Genomic DNA, 14,236 nt, shown 5'->3' on the forward strand with positions numbered 1-14,236 from the left:
TACATTCTGTCCGAAATTTTAGGTCATAGATAGAGGCCGAATTGACCTTAGCTCAAAACATGAAAGTTGTAGGGAATGACATTTTAGAGGTGCCTACAAAATTTCAGGTCATTTGGAGTAGTGTAGAATGAGATATGTCGTTTTTACTGTTGCTGTTCTGGGTGATCAGAATGTGCGAACTGTGATCGTAATCGTCTATTTTGACTGGAATTTCTTTGGATTTTGTTGTTGGTGTCTTCTGATGAAATGTAGCTTGATGTCTTAGCTATCATATGCCTTTGGAATCAATGCATTTGGACCTGTGTAGACTGAGTTGGATGAATTACAGCATTGTGTGATTTGGGAACCTGCAATTACGATTCTGGTTTGGTATTCTGCATATTTGACCTAGTTGTGCTAGGATTTGGACTGAGTGACCTTCTACATTGTTGTAGCCCTGGTTCTTAGCTTCGAAACGGTGAGTCTTGGACCTCCATCCGATACTCGTAGTACCTTTGGTGTCATTACCGCAAAAGGACGTCAAAACTGTTTTCTGGTTTTGAGCAATTGTGGTTAATTGCTATGTGATTGGGTTTGATTGTAGGTTGGAAAATAAAGGAATTAAGGGGAAATGCTGTCCGATTTTAATAGCGTTGGTTACCTTAAGTTTCAAGTGAAAGGCTTGGACTTGAATGATGGAATTGGCTATATTGAACAAGGATTATGAGCCGTGGAGGTGAGTGACTTTAAACTACTTGCAACGTTACTTTAAAATGTTTCTTGCATCGTTTCTTTGATTGCATATCCTGTGTGCCGGCATATAAGTTCTTGACATGTTTTGGCTCAAATGAGTACTTGGAATTCGTGTGCTAGACTCCGACGTTTCCTCCACCGTTTAATGTTCCTGTAGAGCACCAATGGGCTCAATGTTAATGTTCAATGTTAAATGATCGTTTGGAGCGTTGGACGTCCAAGTACCATGATTTCACTGGTTCACGAGAGCAATGAAAGTGCATTGATTACTGAATCATGACATTATTGAAATGAACGATTATGAAACTGATTTGATAACTGATTTTATTGGTTACTCGCTGAGCTTCTAGCTCACCCCAAAATGTTTTATTCCCCTCCACAGGGCTCAAGGCGAAGGAGTGGCTTGTAGTGTTTATCATGGATTATATCATGTATGGATTGAATTTGGATTTCCTTTTGTGTAATCGTTCATATTGGGATTGTATTGAACGTTTAGAATTGCTTGGATGTGTAATCGTCTAGTTTTGGACTTCCTCCTGTATAATAGTTGGTATCAAGGATCAGAGTGGCGCTGCGGAAGCGTGGACGCTTCGCTTTTGATAGTTGGAAATCGTTTCCGCTTCACTGATGACATGTAATTATGGGAGACTTGGATGTATATTTGTGGACCATGTGATTTTTCTTTGAGATTGTATCTTGTATTTGTTTGAGGATTGTAGTGAACGACTGAGTTCCGGCGAGAGCCGGGCAGGCGGCCCGCCGAACCCTCTGGTTCGCCTTAGGGGGAGGTGGGGTCGTCACAGTTGGTATCAGAGCCATATGCCGACAGTTGGGACTTTAAGTCCTTCGTCTGGAAAAGCCCCGAGCCTCTCGTTCGTGAAGAGTCACGAAGCGAAACTCTCCGTAGGGGATGCCCGCGTGCGGGTGGCAAGCTGATAGGTACCCCGTGATGTGACCCTGAGAACTGTCACAGTTGGTATCAGAGGTTAGGCTTCAGATCTCTGTAGTGTATCCTAGGCTTGAAGTTTAGGATGCCGGACTGTGGGTTTGATTTGACTCTTGAGAGATTTTTGCGGGATGTCTTGACTTGATTGGTACAAGAGGGAATGTCGAGGACGACATTCTTTTAAGGAGGGGAGATTGTGACGCCCCGAAAAAAAATGAGTTTGAGAACCCGGAAAATTTTCTAATTTTCTAGGGTTTATTTTTTTTAACGCCCGCCTTTTCTACATTTTCTTGATTAGAAAAATTCCCCAGATAAAGTTTATGAGCAAAAATAGTTTTAAAATGATTTTTCTAGTATCGGTTAGTTTTTGAGAAATTAAAAGCGTATTTTGGACGTGGGACCCGCAAGTGCGGTAAATACATTATATTTTTAACCACTTGTTGGAATTTTGTATTAAGTGATATTAGTTTACAATGTGTTAAGATATTTGTGTAAGAGAGACAAAAAGTTAAGCAAGCAATTAAAGAGAGGGACATGTGTCACCATATGATTAAATCTTGTTTTGACTTACTATTCAACCTTTTACCAATTACTAAATAAAACAAAAAAATTGATCAAATATCTTCCATTTTTCCTTCAAGCTTGGCCGAACCTCCTCTTACAAGAAAAGAAAGAAAAGCTTCCAAGTTTCTTGCTCCAATCATGTCCAATCTCACAAACTAACCATTTAATCTTGAATTCCTTCCATAAAACCTCTTCAAGTAGTGATTGTGAGTTGTTGTGTGAAGTTTTTTTGGAAAGTTAAGGTGTCCTACAACTCTCCCTCTCTTGTTTACTAGGTGAGTGGTATATGAACTTTCCCCTACACTTAATGAAGCTTGAGTTGTGCTTAGTGGAAGCTAAAGTGTTGAATTTTGTGATTTAATTCTTGTTTTTGGATGAAATGGTGAAGTTTACAATTTATTGGTGAATTTTCTGGTTTAATGTGATCATGATGTTGTGGCCTTGTATGATGATTGGAAATGTTATGTAATGAAGCTAGAAGGTGGAAAAAGTGGACAATTGCAACCAATTTTGGGTTTGGAAGAAATTCTGGAAAATTAGGGTTCTTGAAGCTACATTCTGTCCGAAATTTTAGGTCATAGATAGAGGCCGAATTGACCTTAGCTCAAAACATGAAAGTTGTAGAGAATGACATTTTAGAGGTGCCTACAAAATTTCAGGTCATTTGGAGTAGTGTAGAATGAGAAATGTCGTTTTTACTGTTGCTGTTCTGGGTGATCAGAATGTGCGAACTGTGATCGTAATCGTCTATTTTGACTGGAATTTCTTTGGATTTTGTTGTTGGTGTCTTCTGATGAAATGTAGCTTGATGTCTTAGCTATCATATGCCTTTGGAATCAATGCATTTGGACCTGTGTAGACTGAGTTGGACGAATTACAGCATTGTGTGATTTGGGAACCTGCAATTACGATTCTGGTTTGGTATTCTGCATATTTGACCTAGTTGTGCTAGGATTTGGACTGAGTGACCTTCTACATTGTTGTAGCCCTGGTTCTTAGCTTCGAAACGGTGGGTCTTGGACCTCCATCCGATACTCGTAGTACCTTTGGTGCCATTACCGCAAAAGGACGTCAAAACTGTTTTCTGGTTTTGAGCAATTGTGGTTAATTGCTATGTGATTGGGTTTGATTGTAGGTTGGAAAATAAAGGAATTAAGGGGAAATGCTGTCCGATTTTAATAGCGTTGGTTACCTTAAGTTTCAAGTGAAAGGCTTGGACTTGAATGATGGAATTGGCTATATTGAACAAGGATTATGAGCCGTGGAGGTGAGTGACCTTAAACTACTTGCAACGTTACTTTAAAATGTTTCTTGCATCGTTTCTTTGATTGCATATCCTATGTGCCGGCATATAAGTTCTTGACATGTTTTGGCTCAAATGAGTACTTGGAATTCGTGTGCTAGACTCCGACGTTTCCTCCACCGTTTAATGTTCCTGTAGAGCACCAATGGGCTCAATGTTAATGTTCAATGTTAAATGATCGTTTGGAGCGTTGGACGTCTAAGTACCATGATTTCACTGGTTCACGAGAGCAATGAAAGTGCATTGATTACTGAATCATGACATTATTGAAATGAACGATTGTGAAACTGATTTGATAACTGATTTTATTGGTTACTCGCTGAGCTTCTAGCTCACCCCAAAATGTTTTATTCCCCTCCACAGGGCTCAAGGCGAAGGAGTGGCTTGTAGTGTTTATCATGGATTATATCATGTATGGATTGAATTTGGATTTCCTTTTGTGTAATCGTTCATATTGGGATTGTATTGAACGTTTAGAATTGCTTGGATGTGTAATCGTCTAGTTTTGGACTTCCTCCTGTATAATAGTTGGTATCAAGGATCAGAGTGGCGCTGCGGAAGCGTGGACGCTTCGCTTTTGATAGTTGGAAATCGTTTCCGCTTCACTGATGACATGTAATTATGGGAGACTTGGATGTATATTTGTGGACCATGTGATTTTTCTTTGAGATTGTATCTTGTATTTGTTTGAGGATTGTAGTGAACGACTGAGTTCCGGCGAGAGCCGGGCAGGCGGCCCGCCGAACCCTCTGGTTCGCCTTAGGGGGAGGTGGGGTCGTCACAGTTGGTATCAGAGCCATATGCCGACAGTTGGGACTTTAAGTCCTTCGTCTGGAAAAGCCCCGAGCCTCTCGTTCGTGAAGAGTCACGAAGCGAAACTCTCCGTAGGGGATGCCCGCGTGCGGGTGGCAAGCTGATAGGTACCCCGTGATGTGACCCTGAGAACTGTCACAGTTGGTATCAGAGGTTAGGCTTCAGATCTCTGTAGTGTATCCTAGGCTTGAAGTTTAGGATGCCGGACTGTGGGTTTGATTTGACTCTTGAGAGATTTTTGCGGGATGTCTTGACTTGATTGGTACAAGAGGGAATGTCGAGGACGACATTCTTTTAAGGAGGGGAGATTGTGACGCCCCGAAAAAAAATGAGTTTGAGAACCCGGAAAATTTTCTAATTTTCTAGGGTTTATTTTTTTTAACGCCCGCCTTTTCTACATTTTCTTGATTAGAAAAATTCCCCAGATAAAGTTTATGAGCAAAAATAGTTTTAAAATGATTTTTCTAGTATCGGTTAGTTTTTGAGAAATTAAAAGCGTATTTTGGACGTGGGACCCGCAAGTGCGGTAAATACATTATATTTTTAACCACTTGTTGGAATTTTGTATTAAGTGATATTAGTTTACAATGTGTTAAGATATTTGTGTAAGAGAGACAAAAAGTTAAGCAAGCAATTAAAGAGAGGGACATGTGTCACCATATGATTAAATCTTGTTTTGACTTACTATTCAACCTTTTACCAATTACTAAATAAAACAAAAAAATTGATCAAATATCTTCCATTTTTCCTTCAAGCTTGGCCGAACCTCCTCTTACAAGAAAAGAAAGAAAAGCTTCCAAGTTTCTTGCTCCAATCATGTCCAATCTCACAAACTAACCATTTAATCTTGAATTCCTTCCATAAAACCTCTTCAAGTAGTGATTGTGAGTTGTTGTGTGAAGTTTTTTTGGAAAGTTAAGGTGTCCTACAACTCTCCCTCTCTTGTTTACTAGGTGAGTGGTATATGAACTTTCCCCTACACTTAATGAAGCTTGAGTTGTGCTTAGTGGAAGCTAAAGTGTTGAATTTTGTGATTTAATTCTTGTTTTTGGATGAAATGGTGAAGTTTACAATTTATTGGTGAATTTTCTGGTTTAATGTGATCATGATGTTGTGGCCTTGTATGATGATTGGAAATGTTATGTAATGAAGCTAGAAGGTGGAAAAAGTGGACAATTGCAACCAATTTTGGGTTTGGAAGAAATTCTGGAAAATTAGGGTTCTTGAAGCTACATTCTGTCCGAAATTTTAGGTCATAGATAGAGGCCGAATTGACCTTAGCTCAAAACATGAAAGTTGTAGAGAATGACATTTTAGAGGTGCCTACAAAATTTCAGGTCATTTGGAGTAGTGTAGAATGAGAAATGTCGTTTTTACTGTTGCTGTTCTGGGTGATCAGAATGTGCGAACTGTGATCGTAATCGTCTATTTTGACTGGAATTTCTTTGGATTTTGTTGTTGGTGTCTTCTGATGAAATGTAGCTTGATGTCTTAGCTATCATATGCCTTTGGAATCAATGCATTTGGACCTGTGTAGACTGAGTTGGACGAATTACAGCATTGTGTGATTTGGGAACCTGCAATTACGATTCTGGTTTGGTATTCTGCATATTTGACCTAGTTGTGCTAGGATTTGGACTGAGTGACCTTCTACATTGTTGTAGCCCTGGTTCTTAGCTTCGAAACGGTGGGTCTTGGACCTCCATCCGATACTCGTAGTACCTTTGGTGCCATTACCGCAAAAGGACGTCAAAACTGTTTTCTGGTTTTGAGCAATTGTGGTTAATTGCTATGTGATTGGGTTTGATTGTAGGTTGGAAAATAAAGGAATTAAGGGGAAATGCTGTCCGATTTTAATAGCGTTGGTTACCTTAAGTTTCAAGTGAAAGGCTTGGACTTGAATGATGGAATTGGCTATATTGAACAAGGATTATGAGCCGTGGAGGTGAGTGACCTTAAACTACTTGCAACGTTACTTTAAAATGTTTCTTGCATCGTTTCTTTGATTGCATATCCTATGTGCCGGCATATAAGTTCTTGACATGTTTTGGCTCAAATGAGTACTTGGAATTCGTGTGCTAGACTCCGACGTTTCCTCCACCGTTTAATGTTCCTGTAGAGCACCAATGGGCTCAATGTTAATGTTCAATGTTAAATGATCGTTTGGAGCGTTGGACGTCTAAGTACCATGATTTCACTGGTTCACGAGAGCAATGAAAGTGCATTGATTACTGAATCATGACATTATTGAAATGAACGATTGTGAAACTGATTTGATAACTGATTTTATTGGTTACTCGCTGAGCTTCTAGCTCACCCCAAAATGTTTTATTCCCCTCCACAGGGCTCAAGGCGAAGGAGTGGCTTGTAGTGTTTATCATGGATTATATCATGTATGGATTGAATTTGGATTTCCTTTTGTGTAATCGTTCATATTGGGATTGTATTGAACGTTTAGAATTGCTTGGATGTGTAATCGTCTAGTTTTGGACTTCCTCCTGTATAATAGTTGGTATCAAGGATCAGAGTGGCGCTGCGGAAGCGTGGACGCTTCGCTTTTGATAGTTGGAAATCGTTTCCGCTTCACTTATGACATGTAATTATGGGAGACTTGGATGTATATTTGTGGACCATGTGATTTTTCTTTGAGATTGTATCTTGTATTTGTTTGAGGATTGTAGTGAACGACTGAGTCCCGGCGAGAGCCGGGCAGGCGGCCCGCCGAACCCTCTGGTTCGCCTTAGGGGGAGGTGGGGTCGTCACAGTTGGTATCAGAGCCATATGCCGACAGTTGGGACTTTAAGTCCTTCGTCTGGAAAAGCCCCGAGCCTCTCGTTCGTGAAGAGTCACGAAGCGAAACTCTCCGTAGGGGATGCCCGCGTGCGGGTGGCAAGCTGATAGGTACCCCGTGATGTGACCCTGAGAACTGTCACAGTTGGTATCAGAGTTTAGGCTTCAGATCTCTGTAGTGTATCCTAGGCTTGAAGTTTAGGATGCCGGACTGTGGGTTTGATTTGACTCTTGAGAGATTTTTGCGGGATGTCTTGACTTGATTGGTACAAGAGGGAATGTCGAGGACGACATTCTTTTAAGGAGGGGAGATTGTGACGCCCCGAAAAAAAATGAGTTTGAGAACCCGGAAAATTTTCTAATTTTCTAGGGTTTATTTTTTTTAACGCCCGCCTTTTCTACATTTTCTTGATTAGAAAAATTCCCCAGATAAAGTTTATGAACAAAAATAGTTTTAAAATAATTTTTCTAGTATCGGTTAGTTTTTGAGAAATTAAAAGCGTATTTTGGACGTGGGACCCGCAAGTGCGGTTAATGCATTATATTTTTAACCACTTGTTGGAATTTTGTATTAAGTGATATTAGTTTACAATGTGTTAAGATATTTGTGTAAGAGAGACAAAAAGTTAGGCAAGCAATTAATGAGAGGGACATGTGTCACCATATGATTAAATCTTGTTTTGACTTACTATTCAACCTTTTACCAATTACTAAATAAAACAAAAAAATTGATCAAATATCTTCCATTTTTCCTTCAAGCTTGGCCGAACCTCCTCTTACAAGAAAAGAAAGAAAAGCTTCCAAGTTTCTTGCTCCAATCATGTCCAATCTCACAAACTAACCATTTAATCTTGAATTCCTTCCATAAAACCTCTTCAAGTAGTGATTGTGAGTTGTTGTGTGAAGTTTTTTTGGAAAGTTAAGGTGTCCTACAACTCTCCCTCTCTTGTTTACTAGGTGAGTGGTATATGAACTTTCCCCTACACTTAATGAAGCTTGAGTTGTGCTTAGTGGAAGCTAAAGTGTTGAATTTTGTGATTTAATTCTTGTTTTTGGATGAAATGGTGAAGTTTACAATTTATTGGTGAATTTTCTGGTTTAATGTGATCATGATGTTGTGGCCTTGTATGATGATTGGAAATGTTATGTAATGAAGTTAGAAGGTGGAAAAAGTGGACAATTGCAACCAATTTTGGGTTTGGAAGAAATTCTGGAAAATTAGGGTTCTTGAAGCTACATTCTGTCCGAAATTTTAGGTCATAGATAGAGGCCGCATTGGCCTTAGCTCAAAACATAAAAGTTGTAGGGAATGACATTTTAGAGGTGCCTACAAAATTTCAGGTCATTTGGAGTAGTGTAGAATGAGATATGTCATTTTTACTGTTGCTGTTCTGGGTGATCAGAATGTGCGAACTGTGATTGTAATCGTCTGTTTTGTCTGGAATTTCTTTGGATTTTGTTGTTGGTGTCTTCTGATGAAATTTAGCTTGATGTCTTAGCTATCATATGCCTTTGGAATCAATGCATTTGGACCTGTGTAGACTGAGTTGGATGAATTACAGCATTGTGTGATTTGGGAACCTGCAATTACGATTCTGGTTTGGTATTCTGCATATTTGACCTAGTTGTGCTAGGATTTGGACTGAGTGACCTTCTACATTGTTGTAGCCCTGGTTCTTAGCTTCGAAACGGTGGGTCTTGGACCTCCATCCGATACTCGTAGTACCTTTGGTGTCATTACCGCAAAAGGACGTCAAAACTGTTTTCTGGTTTTGAGCAATTGTGGTTAATTGCTATGTGATTGGGTTTGATTGTAGGTTGGAAAATAAAGGAATTAAGGGGAAATGCTGTCCGATTTTAATAGCGTTGGTTACCTTAAGTTTCAAGTGAAAGGCTTGGACTTGAATGATGGAATTGGCTATATTGAACAAGGATTATGAGCCGTGGAGGTGAGTGACTTTAAACTACTTGCAACGTTACTTTAAAATGTTTCTTGCATCGTTTCTTTGATTGCATATCCTGTGTGCCGGCATATAAGTTCTTGACATGTTTTGGCTCAAATGAGTACTTGGAATTCGTGTGCTAGACTCCGACGTTTCCTCCACCGTTTAATGTTCCTGTAGAGCACCAATGGGCTCAATGTTAATGTTCAATGTTAAATGATCGTTTGGAGCGTTGGACGTCCAAGTACCATGATTTCACTGGTTCACGAGAGCAATGAAAGTGCATTGATTACTGAATCATGACATTATTGAAATGAACGATTATGAAACTGATTTGATAACTGATTTTATTGGTTACTCGCTGAGCTTCTAGCTCACCCCAAAATGTTTTATTCCCCTCCACAGGGCTCAAGGCGAAGGAGTGGCTTGTAGTGTTTATCATGGATTATATCATGTATGGATTGAATTTGGATTTCCTTTTGTGTAATCGTTCATATTGGGATTGTATTGAACGTTTAGAATTGCTTGGATGTGTAATCGTCTAGTTTTGGACTTCCTCCTGTATAATAGTTGGTATCAAGGATCAGAGTGGCGCTGCGGAAGCGTGGACGCTTCGCTTTTGATAGTTGGAAATCGTTTCCGCTTCACTTATGACATGTAATTATGGGAGACTTGGATGTATATTTGTGGACCATGTGATTTTTCTTTGAGATTGTATCTTGTATTTGTTTGAGGATTGTAGTGAACGACTGAGTCCCGGCGAGAGCCGGGCAGGCGGCCCGCCGAACCCTCTGGTTCGCCTTAGGGGGAGGTGGGGTCGTCACAGTTGGTATCAGAGCCATATGCCGACAGTTGGGACTTTAAGTCCTTCGTCTGGAAAAGCCCCGAGCCTCTCGTTCGTGAAGAGTCACGAAGCGAAACTCTCCGTAGGGGATGCCCGCGTGCGGGTGGCAAGCTGATAGGTACCCCGTGATGTGACCCTGAGAACTGTCACAGTTGGTATCAGAGTTTAGGCTTCAGATCTCTGTAGTGTATCCTAGGCTTGAAGTTTAGGATGCCGGACTGTGGGTTTGATTTGACTCTTGAGAGATTTTTGCGGGATGTCTTGACTTGATTGGTACAAGAGGGAATGTCGAGGACGACATTCTTTTAAGGAGGGGAGATTGTGACGCCCCGAAAAAAAATGAGTTTGAGAACCCGGAAAATTTTCTAATTTTCTAGGGTTTATTTTTTTTAACGCCCGCCTTTTCTACATTTTCTTGATTAGAAAAATTCCCCAGATAAAGTTTATGAGCAAAAATAGTTTTAAAATGATTTTTCTAGTATCGGTTAGTTTTTGAGAAATTAAAAGCGTATTTTGGACGTGGGACCCGCAAGTGCGGTAAATGCATTATATTTTTATCCACTTGTTGGAATTTTGTATTAAGTGATATTAGTTTACAATGTGTTAAGATATTTGTGTAAGAGAGACAAAAAGTTAGGCAAGCAATTAATGAGAGGGACATGTGTCACCATATGATTAAATCTTGTTTTGACTTACTATTCAACCTTTTACCAATTACTAAATAAAACAAAAAAATTGATCAAATATCTTCCATTTTTCCTTCAAGCTTGGCCGAACCTCCTCTTACAAGAAAAGAAAGAAAAGCTTCCAAGTTTCTTGCTCCAATCATGTCCAATCTCACAAACTAACCATTTAATCTTGAATTCCTTCCATAAAACCTCTTCAAGTAGTGATTGTGAGTTGTTGTGTGAAGTTTTTTTGGAAAGTTAAGGTGTCCTACAACTCTCCCTCTCTTGTTTACTAGGTGAGTGGTATATGAACTTTCCCCTACACTTAATGAAGCTTGAGTTGTGCTTAGTGGAAGCTAAAGTGTTGAATTTTGTGATTTAATTCTTGTTTTTGGATGAAATGGTGAAGTTTACAATTTATTGGTGAATTTTCTGGTTTAATGTGATCATGATGTTGTGGCCTTGTATGATGATTGGAAATGTTATGTAATGAAGCTAGAAGGTGGAAAAAGTGGACAATTGCAACCAATTTTGGGTTTGGAAGAAATTCTGGAAAATTAGGGTTCTTGAAGCTACATTCTGTCCGAAATTTTAGGTCATAGATAGAGGCCGCATTGGCCTTAGCTCAAAACATGAAAGTTGTAGGGAATGACATTTTAGAGGTGCCTACAAAATTTCAGGTCATTTGGAGTAGTGTAGAATGAGATATGTCATTTTTACTGTTGCTGTTCTGGGTGATCAGAATGTGCGAACTGTGATTGTAATCGTCTGTTTTGACTGGAATTTCTTTGGATTTTGTTGTTGGTGTCTTCTGAGGAAATGTAGCTTGATGTCTTAGCTATCATATGCCTTTGGAATCAATGCATTTGGACCTGTGTAGACTGAGTTGGACGAATTACAGCATTGTGTGATTTGGGAACCTGCAATTACGATTCTGGTTTGGTATTCTGCATATTTGACCTAGTTGTGCTAGGATTTGGACTGAGTGACCTTCTACATTGTTGTAGCCCTGGTTCTTAGCTTCGAAACGGTGGGTCTTGGACCTCCATCCGATACTCGTAGTACCTTTGGTGCCATTACCGCAAAAGGACGTCAAAACTGTTTTCTGGTTTTGAGCAATTGTGGTTAATTGCTATGTGATTGGGTTTGATTGTCGGTTGGAAAATAAAGGAATTAAGGGGAAATGCTGTCCGATTTTAATAGCGTTGGTTACCTTAAGTTTCAAGTGAAAGGCTTGGACTTGAATGATGGAATTGGCTATATTGAACAAGGATTATGAGCCGTGGAGGTGAGTGACCTTAAACTACTTGCAACGTTACTTTAAAATGTTTCTTGCATCGTTTCTTTGATTGCATATCCTGTGTGCCGGCATATAAGTTCTTGACATGTTTTGGCTCAAATGAGTACTTGGAATTCGTGTGCTAGACTCCGACGTTTCCTCCACCGTTTAATGTTCCTGTAGAGCACCAATGGGCTCAATGTTAATGTTCAATGTTAAATGATCGTTTGGAGCGTTGGACGTCTAAGTACCATGATTTCATTGGTTCACGAGAGCAATGAAAGTTCATTGATTACTGAATCATGACATTATTGAAATGAACGATTATGAAACTGATTTGATAACTGATTTTATTGGTTACTCGCTGAGCTTCTAGCTCACCCCAAAATGTTTTATTCCCCTCCACAGGGCTCAAGGCGAAGGAGTGGCTTGTAGTGTTTATCATGGATTATATCATGTATGGATTGAATTTGGATTTCCTTTTGTGTAATCGTTCATATTGGGATTGTATTGAACGTTTAGAATTGCTTGGATGTGTAATCGTCTAGTTTTGGACTTCCTCCTGTATAATAGTTGGTATCAAGGATCAGAGTGGCGCTGCGGAAGCGTGGACGCTTCGCTTTTGATAGTTGGAAATCGTTTCCGCTTCCTGTAGAGCACCAATGGGCTCAATGTTAATGTTCAATGTTAAATGATCGTTTGGAGCGTTGGACGTCCAAGTACCATGATTTCACTGGTTCACGAGAGCAATGAAAGTGCATTGATTACTGAATCATGACATTATTGAAATGAACGATTATGAAACTGATTTGATAACTGATTTTATTGGTTACTCGCTGAGCTTCTAGCTCACCCCAAAATGTTTTATTCCCCTCCACAGGGCTCAAGGCGAAGGAGTGGCTTGTAGTGTTTATCATGGATTATATCATGTATGGATTGAATTTGGATTTCCTTTTGTGTAATCGTTCATATTGGGATTGTATTGAACGTTTAGAATTGCTTGGATGTGTAATCGTCTAGTTTTGGACTTCCTCCTGTATAATAGTTGGTATCAAGGATCAGAGTGGCGCTGCGGAAGCGTGGACGCTTCGCTTTTGATAGTTGGAAATCGTTTCCGCTTCACTGATGACATGTAATTATGGGAGACTTGGATGTATATTTGTGGACCATGTGATTTTTCTTTGAGATTGTATCTTGTATTTGTTTGAGGATTGTAGCGAACGACTGAGTTCCGGCGAGAGCCGGGCAGGCGGCCCGCCGAACCCTCTGGTTCGCCTTAGGGGGAGGTGGGGTCGTCACAGTTGGTATCAGAGCCATATGCCGACAGTTGGGACTTTAAGTCCTTCGTCTGGAAAAGCCCCGAGCCTCTCGTTCGTGAAGAGTCACGAAGCGAAACTCTCCGTAGGGGATGCCCGCGTGCGGGTGGCAAGCTGATAGGTACCCCGTGATGTGACCCTGAGAACTGTCACAGTTGGTATCAGAGGTTAGGCTTCAGATCTCTGTAGTGTATCCTAGGCTTGAAGTTTAGGATGCCGGACTGTGGGTTTGATTTGACTCTTGAGAGATTTTTGCGGGATGTCTTGACTTGATTGGTACAAGAGGGAATGTCGAGGACGACATTCTTTTAAGGAGGGGAGATTGTGACGCCCCGAAAAAAAATGAGTTTGAGAATCCGGAAAATTTTCTAATTTTCTAGGGTTTATTTTTTTTAACGCCCGCCTTTTCTACATTTTCTTGATTAGAAAAATTTCCCAGATAAAGTTTATGAACAAAAATAGTTTTAAAATAATTTTTCTAGTATCGGTTAGTTTTTGAGAAATTAAAAGCGTATTTTGGACGTGGGACCCGCAAGTGCGGTAAATGCATTATATTTTTAACCACTTGTTGGAATTTTGTATTAAGTGATATTAGTTTACAATGTGTTAAGATATTTGTGTAAGAGAGACAAAAAGTTAGGCAAGCAATTAATGAGAGGGACATGTGTCACCATATGATTAAATCTTGTTTTGACTTACTATTCAACCTTTTACCAATTACTAAATAAAACAAAAAAATTGATCAAATATCTTCCATTTTTCCTTCAAGCTTGGCCGAACCTCCTCTTACAAGAAAAGAAAGAAAAGCTTCCAAGTTTCTTGCTCCAATCATGTCCAATCTCACAAACTAACCATTTAATCTTGAATTCCTTCCATAAAACCTCTTCAAGTAGTGATTGTGAGTTGTTGTGTGAAGTTTTTTTGGAAAGTTAAGGTGTCCTACAACTCTCCCTCTCTTGTTTACTAGGTGAGTGGTATATGAACTTTCCCCTACACTTAATGAAGCTTGAGTTGTGCTTAGTGGAAGCTAAAGTGTTG

Source organism: Coffea arabica, chromosome 5e (assembly GCF_036785885.1).
Source record: "Coffea arabica cultivar ET-39 chromosome 5e, Coffea Arabica ET-39 HiFi, whole genome shotgun sequence".
Taxonomy (NCBI): Eukaryota; Viridiplantae; Streptophyta; class Magnoliopsida; order Gentianales; family Rubiaceae; genus Coffea; species Coffea arabica.